General features: G+C 34.5%; 1 protein-coding gene across 1 annotated transcript in view; it reads left to right on the top strand.

Annotated features, from left to right (window-relative positions):
* Positions 1-657: 657 nt before the first annotated feature.
* Positions 658-12,347, top strand: part of LOC138713133 (clavesin-2-like) — a 90,692-nt gene continuing 79,002 nt past the window's right edge. The window contains exon 1 of the mRNA XM_069844927.1: positions 658-719. The gene's annotated coding sequence lies outside the window, so the exon portion shown is untranslated. The remainder of the gene's footprint in view (positions 720-12,347) is intronic.

Here is a 12,347-nt window from a genome sequence, read left to right as displayed (position 1 = left end):
GAAGGAAATCTTGTAGAAGGATATTTCGATATTTCGAAATGAAAATGTATCGTTATTCTTCTATATAAGCCTATTATTATTATTATTATTATTATTATTATTATTATTATTATTATTATTATTATTACTATTAATACCATCGTTGTGGGCTTCACTTTTTTTCTCTCTTTTTATTCTTACATTTTAAAATGCTATATTTCGGTTGATCGAATTTTTTTTATATAATATCATAACGTCCGTAACATGAATAATAGGTCTAATCCTAAGTGTACGCAAGAAATCATGAAGTAACACGCACTAAGGTTTTGCTATCACAAACCACTTTTGTCCCACACTAACCAGCTGAACTGTATCGGTACAATGAAGCACTTTTTACCCAGTTCCTCCATGTGACATGTGTGATATAATTTACATCTGCGGTTTCCGTCGAAATGTCTTACGCCGTCATGGAATGACATAACTTTTAAGACTTTTTTTGTCCCCCCTTTCTAGAAAGAAATTCGCTTCCCGGAGAAATGTTTTCACCCCAAACAATTAAGGGCAAGTGGTCCTCGTGGGGTGTGAGACTGTCGAGGAACCAATAAGAGTGGAGCCTCCAGATCGTGGGCCTGCCCCCCAAGGCGTGGTGTTACCCAACAATAAGTTGAGTCAGAGCCGCTACTAACACAGTCAGTCGCTCACTGTACACAGCTCCGTCGCCCCGGCAACATCGTCAGCTACAGGTGAGTCAAGGAAGTGAAGAGAGAGAGAGAGAGGGACTTCGAGATATTTCGCCTGCGTTTGTTTAACAAAATAATTATGACTGCCAACTCCAAATAGGCCTACTACATGCAAATATTTGATCAATATACACTTTTTATTATTTTCTGTTATTTCGACACTGTATATTTAAAACAAAGTGAAAATATGCAATTGTAACCATACTCGATTATAAAAATTTTCTCCGTATTTACAATGGTTTTAATGAAGTTAATTAAATTGCTTAAGGGCATACGTACGTGAACGACCACAAATATTATCAGAAAATGCAGGCTCTAAATTTCTAAAATTTTATAAGAAAATGAACTCATAACTGGACAAAAATTACAAGGTACTACAACAAGAATTACCAGAACTTAAATATCTGATAAAAGTATTAAAAAAAGGTTACTAATAATACTTTTCAAACCAGTTTTATCAGAGTATGAAAAAAACAAAAGAATTCTGCAGTTACGTCATTTGGTAACCATAACATTGTTATGGTCCCTCTGACATCTTTAATATTTTTCCTGCATGTAGGAAACACTTATTTCTGAAAAGTAGACTACTCTCAGACATGTAGAGTTGTTTATTTTAATAAAATTAATTTTTTATTTGTCCTATATAAAATATATTAAAATTTACATGTTTTGTGACCTAATTTTTATATTTTCAAAGAAATGAGCATTATTATAGTCTACCTTTTGCATAAATGCATGTTAAATCAGTGTATAAAATTTCAGAATTCTATCTCTAATGGTTGTGAAATTATGAAATAATCTATGTGTGAAATTTTCAAATTTTGGAAAATTTAATTTAAAGTAAAAATTGATTTCTAAAAAATATTATCAGTAACCTTTTTTATACTTTTATCAGATATTTAAGTTCTAATAAGTCTTGTTGTGGTACCTTGTAATTTTTGTCCAATTGTGAGTTCATTTTCTTATAAAATTTTAGAAATTTATGCCTGCATTTTCTGATAATATTTGTGGTCGTTCACGTACATATACCCTTAAAAAGATGAAAGAAACTACAAACATTTAAATCATAATGATGTATTTTTAAACAATTTCACCGTCTTTTGTTTCAATAAAAATAAAAGAATGTGGACTTCTCAGTATTTCAATTATTCCGCCGTCTTTTGTTTCAAGAAAATAAAAGAAATAGGAGCTTCGAAATTAGATATGCGAAAAGCTCGTATTGTATTTTTGTCTGTTTTTACCTCGCTGTGTTTTTCAAGTTGTTACTCGAAATCTTATCGTATTAGCAATAGCACGAACTATTTTTCGAATTCTGAATAGCTGAAATTTTGTTCAAAAATTAATTTTTTCCCCCATTGAAAGTGACTCGAAATCGGAATTTTTTTATTTTTATCAAAATATCAGCTTTGCATATTATATTAGCATATAAAGACATTAAAATTGATTGTGCAGCCCTTTATTAACAATTACATTCATGATATGAATTATTTATTTGTTTATTGTTTAGGTTTAAAAATGTAGGCCTTTTCTGTTCTCAAATTATATCACAGGCTTTTGTTTCACAGCAACCTTTTCTTTGAATAGTGACTCTTGAATAAAACAATTGAGTATTTCTGCTGAAAATTTTGGGAGAAAGAAATTAGCTATCATAACCCATTATCTCCTGGCTTAGTTGCCTCATAAATGGTGGCCTGTTGGTGTCACTTGCTAGGTTCAGATCTGTCTTTGGACAGTTGACTAAACAACAAATACGCAAATTGTTTATGATATTGTTCCGTAGGCCGTGAAGATCCAGGATTTTGATTTTATCACCATTTACTGATAATGTATTTTAGTTGGTTATTTAACGGCGTTGTATCAACTACTCGGTTATTTAGCGTCGATGACATTGGTGATAGCGAGACGGTATTTGACGAGATAGGCCGAGGGTTTGTCATAGATTACCTGACATTCGTCTTACAGTTGGGGAAAGTTTCGAAAAAAAAAACAACAAGGTAATCAGCCCACGCGAAAATCGGATCTATGCCCGAACTGAATTCTGGATCGGCAAAAGCACCTCAGCCAACCGAGATACGACGGTCGATCTGATAATGTAAAAAGTTTGCACTAAGTTATGTTATTAGTACTAAACTCTTGTCTGTCAATCATTTTCAACAATCATCAAAGAGACTCCTTTTCATGTAGACTGATGAAACTGGCATAGTCTCGCGCAACCAGAAAGTCTTCAATTAGCAATGTTACCAACCTGAGTAATCTATCAGACGAATGATTAGTAATCTTGGGTTAGAGAAAGAGAAACAAAGCGTTTGAAGTGTGATTTAACACTTTCACAGTGGTCAACGCTATGCGAAATTTATGGGTTCTGCACCCTTTCATGGGATAGATGTAGTTCAACTTATTGATTATCAGGGAAGACAAGGAAAGAGAAACCTGTTGGATCTGTTACCAGTAGCTATTCTCCAGGACTGCACAAAATATGTAGGTTTCCATTTCCTTGTCTTTGCTGATAATGGAATCGTCACTCAGCTCCAAAAAGTGTTTTCTATACCTGTGAGAAGGAATTTTCACCAAAGTGTTAAAGTTTTTCATTACTATAACTTCATTAAAACAGGTCATTTCAATGTGAAGATTTATACCAGCCATTTCTTCCTCGTCCCGTCCCGTGATCACTTTGATCACATTTTCGTCCCCTCGCGTATGTGGTACCTAAGAGGTTACGTCCATTTTCGGTTTTCCCCCTCAAAATTTTCTAGAGCTCCTTCAGTGGAGCAGCGTAACCCGGAGTGAGACAAGTGGTCAACAGGCTTGGAGCTCACATATTTAGTTTCTTACAGCCCCGAACCCCTTGCAAGGACGCGTTTTGCGTAACTTTTAAATTTGTCCTCCAAATTCCTCTCTTTCAATTCAATTCAATTCCATTAAAAATTGTTACGCGAAGTTCATATTTTGGCAGGGATTACAATAATAATAATCTTAAAATGTATTCCTCATTGTTGATCCGGGTTCGATCCCCAGTGTACACTCGAGTTATAACTTGTATTGGGCAAGCTTGTAGTCCAGGTAATACAGAGGTTTTCCCCGGGAACTCCGGTTTCCCTGTCACATCCCAACAAATCTCCATCATCTCATCACGGATATAGCGTAGACCAGGCTCCTATGGCGCACCCCGGGCAACGACTTTGTCGGTAAATTGGTCTACATAACTGGCTTCATATGGGTGAATGACGAATGGTCAATACTCGCCATCAGTAAAAAACAAATAGTCAAATTACAGTATTTCCACTCACAATACTTATACAGAGCGATACACAATAGTACATTATGCAACGAGCCTATAATGGTAGTAATTAAGACGCGAGTATGTTTGTTTATGAAACGAGCGCAAGCGAGTTTCATAATTTTCATACGAGCGTCTTAATTACCATTATAGGCAAGTTTCATACGATTTTTTATGCTCGACCATATTTCTAACTTGAAATTATTCATAAGTATTCATGTTATGGTTATCTAAGTGAAGAGCGGAACTGACCTTCTAAATTGTGAGATGTGCGCAGACGCGAAAGTATTGATTTTTTCCGAGGGACGAATGTCATTGACCTTGATATAATCTAGAGAATAACATGAACATTAATATTGATATAACCTGGAAATTGATTTAGAATTGAAAAACGAGATGACAAATTGAATTTATTTGAATATTATTTACAATTAACGCTAATTATTATAGTAACAGAACATAACCTTCTGCGACAGTATTGGATTTCCAGCCTCCGTGACGTTTCGCTAATTGTCTTTCGATTGCATATCCGAGAATAATCGATACTTGCGGTTTTATAATGGTACAATGGTGATTTCTCACTGGCTGAACAAGTGAACTATAATGAATAGGTGTACTTTAATGAGGTGCATTAAAGGGCTGCTACCAGGTGTATAATTACTACATTTCGGCATGGTCGAGCATAAAATAATATTTTCAATATTACGTACGAAAATAGACCTATTTTTAAAATTCTGATATTGCCTATAACAATAGTAAAATAATTTAATATATTATAATATAAGAAATTGAACTGCTATAATTTCACGTCGTAGCTGCGTGGTGTAAGGCGTCATGGTTTTGACTAGTGCTTGTCTGGGTCCTCAGGAGCTGAGAAATTTTCTCATGAAATTTTGGCCAGTGTATGAAACCCGTGTTCACCCAGAATAGTGATGAATTTGGGGAGTTACAGTAACAAAATCAGATTTCTTGAGCCAGCTATAACGGCTGGGGGGAACACACGTTACATCTGTACTGGTTGGATGATCGTTCACCTCTGTTGAGGCATGTGGTCGGTCTTTTCCATGAGTGTCGCGTCACGGATTTATTTATTTATTTATTTATTTATTTATTTATTTATTTATTTATTTATTTATTTATTTTCATATGGCTAATTATTTGTTTATTATGTAACGGTGGTATATTTGCAGAAGAATGCAGTACCTGCGTACATGAAGGCCACTGTTGCATAAAAGTGAAAGTGTTTTCTTATTTTGAATGTCATTTCAAGCTCTTGGATTTTATCAATGTTTGTTTAATGTTTACAGCTTTATTAAACAAAGTAAGAGTCATTTTTGGCACCTAATTTTCGTCGAGTATGGTGGTTACACCACTGTTATTTCTCTCTGAGCTCAAGAAACGTTAAAGGCAAAATTTTATCGAAATGTCTAGACGTATTTTCGAATATATATGCAAAATATAAGTGCCACAAACAGTCTCTGTTATACTTAGGGCAATGATATGGTAGGTAAAACCGAGCCTTTTAAATTACATGGTATGTAATGTGAAGAGGAAGAAAATATGGAGCCGTTACATGATCTGTGTACGAGATGAAGTCCAGGATGTCAAACAGTTATACCGCTAACTTCGTCTTCGAAACTGCAGAACTCATTCCGATCAGAATCAGCTATAGGAGGCTTCAAAATAAAAGTACCGAAAGCTATATTTCAAATAAAACTAGTTATATATTGATTTTATCATGAAATACATTAAATCACTTTTCAATTTTAATAATAATAATAATAATAATAATAATAATAATAATAATAATAATAATAATTAGTGCTATTGATCGATAAAAATATTTAATCGATTAACTATTTCAATTTAATCGATTAATCGAGTTTTGATCGATTTGAAAAAATGTTTTAATATACTGTAATACATAATTATTTTTAAATTTTACTTGTGTTCTGTGATAAGCATAAGTATTAAATGTTGAATATCTGGTTTATTGTATCGTTATATTACAAAACAACTATTTTAATTATTTACTAACATATTTATTATGAGGCTTATAATTTATTGTGTCAATTTCTCCGGGTATTTTTGAGACAAACATAAATAAAAAAAATATCAAGACTCACCTAGTTAATACTGCTTCAACCATGATTTTAAACATGTAGTGCATTCACATGCTCCGAATTAAGTGCCGCTCTACGTTTAGTAACAATGTTTCCTGCATCACTAAACACGAAAAAAAAACCTTTTTTCTGTCAAGCACTTCTCCATGACCGTTCAATTTAAATCCAAACGTTTCACCGAGTTTACTTCTCAAATTCTCATGTGACATAACGGAGTTTACACTTTTCACAAACCACAGAAAACTGTTTTTTTTTTTTATTTATCAAACTAAACACACAACCTTCATATACAAACTCAGTACAGAAACTGCAGCTGCAAAAGTACAGCGGTCGAAACAGAAGACTGGCCCCTATTGTAATCGAATTACCAGATTTTAGAAAGAGCAGAAGATAGTTACGCTCTCACTTGCACGCAGTGTAGAAATGACTATTTTATAAGGGATGAGGGGGACGAATCCCAAATGAGATGAGGTGACAGCAAGGTGGAAGTTTTCTTGGAAAACCATAAAACTTAATAAGGGTTTCGCCACAGTCTAGTATATACAGTCACGAAGCTCAATACGTAGTAAATATGCATACATTAGATAGTTGCTCACCACTAGGATCGCTAATATCGCCTCATTACAGGCAATACAAAATAGTGCCGGCACAGTCTATTGTTTCTAACACCCTCAAAACACAAGCTTCGTGACTGTATATAGTAGACTGTGGTTTCGCATTGTGTTTCAACTTTCAATAGATGTAGAGTACGTCACTGTCATATCTCCATCTCTTTCTGAAGTGTTTGTGCAAAGATATTCCCTACGCTACCTGGTTTACAGTTAGAAAATAACAATACTATTTCCCCGAAAAAATTTCCGAGAGAGGAATATTGTCGGAATGTTTAGTATGAGTTTGTATTAACAAAATAATAATTAATATCAACAACAACCGATTAATTTTAATCGACTCGATTATTCGATTAAATATTTTTGATCGAGTAATCTTACAACAGAAACTGATCGATTAATCGATCAAATTGCATAAGATAAATAATAATAATAATAATAAAGATCGCCATATAAAAATAAAAAAATTGTACATTCTGAAAATGTTTTTTTTAGTAGGTTATTTTACGACGCTTTTATCAACAGCTTAAGTTATTTAGCGTCTGAATGAGATGAAGGTGATAATGCTGGTGAAATGAGTCCGGGGCCCAGCACCGAAAGTTACCCAGCATTTGCTCGTATTGGGCTGAGGGAAAACCCCAGGTAACTTGCCCCGACCGGGAATCGAACCCGGGCCACCTGGTTTCGCGGCTAGACGCGTTAACCGTTACTCCACGGTGTGGACCTGAAAATGTTGAATAATAAAATATTAAAGAGTAATTTTCGTTTATAATAATATTAATACCTACTTCAATAGAGAACATTTAATCAATTGGTAAAGGAAACATAAAAAATAGAGATGGATTGAATGGCCAAGCAAGTCCATGAATCGTTACAACACCGCGTCTCAACAACACCGAACTCTTGGCAGCTGTTACGTCTTCTTTCGTATCTTCAGCTGCAGTGTGCGAGGTCTAAACTTCCTGAAAAAGCACAAAGCCAAATCCTGACACCGACCGCCTTATGTCGGCTTCCTAAAGCGAAGACCTGGGTTTAATTCCGGTTAGTGAAAGTGGCGTCCGTGATGAACAAAAATGGCGTCGAGACAGGTTTTAACGCACTCCTATTCCCATCTGAACAGTTTTCCATCGTTTATATTCTCAATACAAAAGAAGATAGGCAAAACCACATCGCCGTTGTGATGGGCAAACTGATTTGTGCTGGAAAATGTAACAGAAAGTAAAACATTAATAAGAGATAGGCGGTCAGCGCGTCTGGCTGCGAAACTAGGTGGCCCGAGTTCGAATCCCGGTCGGGGCAAGTTGCCTGGTTGAGGTTATTTCCGGGGTTTTCCCCCAACCCAATACGAGCAAATGCTGGGTAACTTTCGGTGCTGGACCCCGGACTCATTTCACCAGCATTATCACCTTCATCTCATTCAGACGCTAAATAATCTAGATGTTGATACAGCGTCGTAAGATAACCAAATAAAAAAATAAAATAAAATAAAAGTAAGAGACAGTTATAAACTTGACCTAATGGATCTAAAGAAGAGTGTCTACCGAAAATGTGAAAAAAAAAGTTACTTTTTTTAGTACCACAATGACTCATATGCAGTGGCTTACGCAGAATTTTGTCAAGGGGGGGCATTATTAAAATAGTTTACAATTTACATTATCGATATTTTAAATGTTGTGTATTATTATTATTATTATTATTATTATTATTATTATTATTATTATTATTATTATTATTATTATTATCATTATTACAGATAATGGAGAAAAAATGGGAGTATAAGGGTACAGTACATCAGTTACTCATAGATTTCAAAAAGGCATATCACTCGGTTAAGAGGGAAGTATGATATGATATTCTTATTGAATTTGGTATTCCCAAGAAACTAGTTCGATTAATTAAAATGTGTCTCAGTGAAACATACAGCAGAGTCCGTATAGGTCAGTTTCTATCTGATGCTTTTCCAATTCACTGCGGGCTAAAGCAGGGAGATGCACTATCACCTTTACTTTTTAACTTCACTCTAGAATATGCCATTAGGAAAGTTCAGGATAACAGAGAGGGTTTGGAATTGAACGGGTTACATCAGCTTCTTGTCTATGCAGATGACGTGAATATGTTACGAGAAAATCCACAAACGATTGGGGAAAACACGGGAATTTTACTTGAAGCAAGTAAAGCGATCGGTTTGGAAGTAAATCCCGAAAAGACAAAGTATATGATTATGTCTCGTGACCAGAATATTGTACGAAATGGAAATATAAAAATTGAAGATTTATCCTTCGAAGAGGTGGAAAAATTCAAATATCTTGGAGCAACAGTAACAAATATAAATGACACTCGGGAGGAAATTAAACGCAGAATAAATATGGGAAATGCCTGTTATTATTCGGCTGAGAAGCTCTTATCATCCAGTCTGCTGTCCAAAAATCTGAAAGTTAGAATTTATAAAACAATTATATTACCGGGTCTTCTGTATGGTTGTGAAACTTGGACTCTCACTCTGAGAGAGGAACATAGGTTAAGGGTGTTTGAGAATAAGGTGCTTAGGAAAATATTTGGGGCTAAGCGGGATGAAGTTACAGGAGAATGGAAAAAGTTACGCAATGCAGAACTGCACGCATTGTATTCTTCACCTGACATAATTAGGAACATTAAATCCAGACGTTTGAGATGGGCAGGACATGTAGCACGTATGGGCGAATCCAGAAATGCATATAGAGTGTTAGTTGGGAGACCGGAGGGAAAAAGACCTTTAGGGAGGCCGAGACGTAGATGGGAGGATAATATTAAAATGGATTTGAGGGAGGTGGGGTATGATGATAGAGACTGGATTAATCTTGCTCAGGATAGGGACCGATGGCGGGCTTATGTGAGGGCGGCAATGAACCTTCGGGTTCCTTAAAAGCCATTTGTAAGTAAGTATTATCATTATTATTATTATTATTATTATTATTATTGTTATTATTATTATTATTATTATTATTATTATTATTATTATTTTAAAGGTTGTTTTATGAAAATTTAAACATCCCAGTAATTTGTATTGCATAAAAACATAATTAAATTATTTTATTTTTTAAATTGATACCAAATTTCAGATTACTACGTTCTGCATTCTATTCTAAATCTCAGGCCAGGAGGCTGCACTAAAGTATGTGGGGAAAAGATGGGGCCTCACTGCCAAAAAGGTTATGAAAGACTGTAGTAGTTTATGTTGGAGCGTACGTGACGTGAGTGGGAATATCACCTTGATGTCTTCGGCGTGTCACGCGGACACACATTGAGTGTCTGTGAGGTATACACTATAAAATGTTTGAGTTGCTCTTTCTGGTATCACCATTTTCATGCACATACAACTATCGACAGTGACGCTATATTCATTTAAATTCACGAAGGTTTTTTCTTTGGACACTCTGTATCAGACCTATAGTTCTTAATTTTCCTTGAAATTGACAGGAATATATCGCCTTCCTTTTTGGGTGAACGTTGTATCCCTTTGTGCCACTTACGACTTAAGGGGAGAGGATGGTATTTTTTGGTTAAAAATGAGTAAATTAAAAAAATCTTTAAAATACTCTGTGATATGTATGGAATGCATTGCATAACATTTTGTGAGTATTTGTGCCCTTATCGGATGTTGAGACGTCATTTTTAAACTTCCTGCGTTATGGATTTTTAAATCACTCGCCCACTTTTATTGTTATTTCTGGTAAATTAAATTTAAAAAAAAAATCTTTAAAATACCCTTTGATATGTGTGGAATGCATTGCATAACATTTTGTGGGTATTTGTGCCCTTATCGGATGTTGAGACGTCATTTTTAAACTTCCTGCGCTATGGATTTTTAAATCACACGCTCGCTTTTATCGGTTTCCAGTAACTTCATATTTTTTGCTACATTGTCAGACAAAAATTGATATAATTTCTGAACTATTAAAGATACATGCATGAAATTTAGAATACACAGTCTTTAGACTATTAGGAAACTTTTGTCTGTAACAGAATTTTGTTAATTGACTTCATTTTAAAAATACGTCCGTTTGTTTGCAAGAAAGGAAATAAAATTGTTATTAAATTTTAATTGTTTATTTTACAAACGTAGGGACTAATATCAAAATTCTGTTACAAACAGTTTGTAGAACATGCTTTTTCAAATACATTGCAAAAAACTGTTTGAATCTATCTTTAAAAACGGTTTAGATATATAGGTTTTAGTACAATCCTGCATTGGGTGTATTTTTTTAAATTTGGGCCCCCAAATATTTTTTTCAAAATATTTTTATATGGTTGACTTCCCACAGCTATGAGCTCTCTACATACAAAAAATTAATATTTTACACCAAATAGGAAAAAAGTTAAAAAAATAACATCCTCTCCCTTTAAGATGTCGGTGCCAACTCAAGGATTCTTACAGGGGTATTTGCCTCTTACGCTGGCCATAGGGGGAAGACGAAAAGGTACAGTAATTTATCGTTCCTTGCTAAAATAGTTATGAGTGATTGTGGATTAAGAATAATGGTGTAATTATGGAAGGGAAAATGGGAGTATACGGGAAATGCCCATTCTGGTTTTGACCACTATAAATTTCAATTAGACTCTTCGTAATTTGAGCCCGGGTCTCCAACGTAAAATACTGGTCGATAGATCTAATCTATGTAATAGGCTTTAAAACTGAATTTACTGATTTTAGTTGTCAATTTGCGTGTTTAAAATGCATGTTTGACACCTTTCTCAAATTGAATACAAAGATATTATCGGCCCAGAGTTTCTATTTTTAATCCTTTCCCTAATACCCGTTACAATTTTATTATAATATTATCACAGATCTATTAGACTGTCTCTCGTATCACCAACCACAGAAAATAACATCTTCAAGAATTGATCAAATCATCATATTGAACCATTTACTTAAGCTGAATACAGTTAATAATATATTTCAGAACTCAAATCGATCAAAAGTTATGTTTAATTCAACTTCCTCAACACTGTTAATGATGTCAGAACATTCACATAATTATTTCATATCACCTCATATTTTGTTACACGGAAGTTAAGAGTACATTCGTTTCACCTTTGTTTTAATCTGACTAAACAATTCGTAATAATAGCTTAGACATGTCTGATAATAACAAAGTAGGCCGTGATTAAAAAGAACTCTCAAACATTTCAAGCTGCTGTAACTACTTTCACGTCAGTGGGAGAACCGTGGAAATAAAAGATCACGATTGTCTTCTGTTTTTTTGTCTCTCTTCTTTCGCCGATTCTCAGGTCATGCTGAGAGTGAGAACAAAACTACACAAAACGCTTGTCTTGGAAATCACTTGCACTTTCTTACAGCGTGGTAAACCCGTTTCTGAGAAGCTTTTAAATAAATAATGTGAACATGAAAAAGCAGGCGATCGTCTTCTGTTCACCGAAGCGAGTTTCGCTGGTGTTAAAGCGGCGTAACAATGAAACTAAATAGACCATTTCTTTAATGTACCAATTCATCAATGGAGTGTAGGAATCCGTTGAATTTCCACCAATCAGAACCATTATCACTCAGTATTATCTATTTCATATTATTGTCACATATCGTGTCGCTGGTGATTTAGAAATTTGTTTCCGCAAATCAATAAGG

Source organism: Periplaneta americana, chromosome 14 (genome assembly GCF_040183065.1).
Source record: "Periplaneta americana isolate PAMFEO1 chromosome 14, P.americana_PAMFEO1_priV1, whole genome shotgun sequence".
NCBI classification, from domain to species: Eukaryota; Metazoa; Arthropoda; class Insecta; order Blattodea; family Blattidae; genus Periplaneta; species Periplaneta americana.
This window is presented reverse-complemented; position numbering and strand designations above follow the sequence as displayed.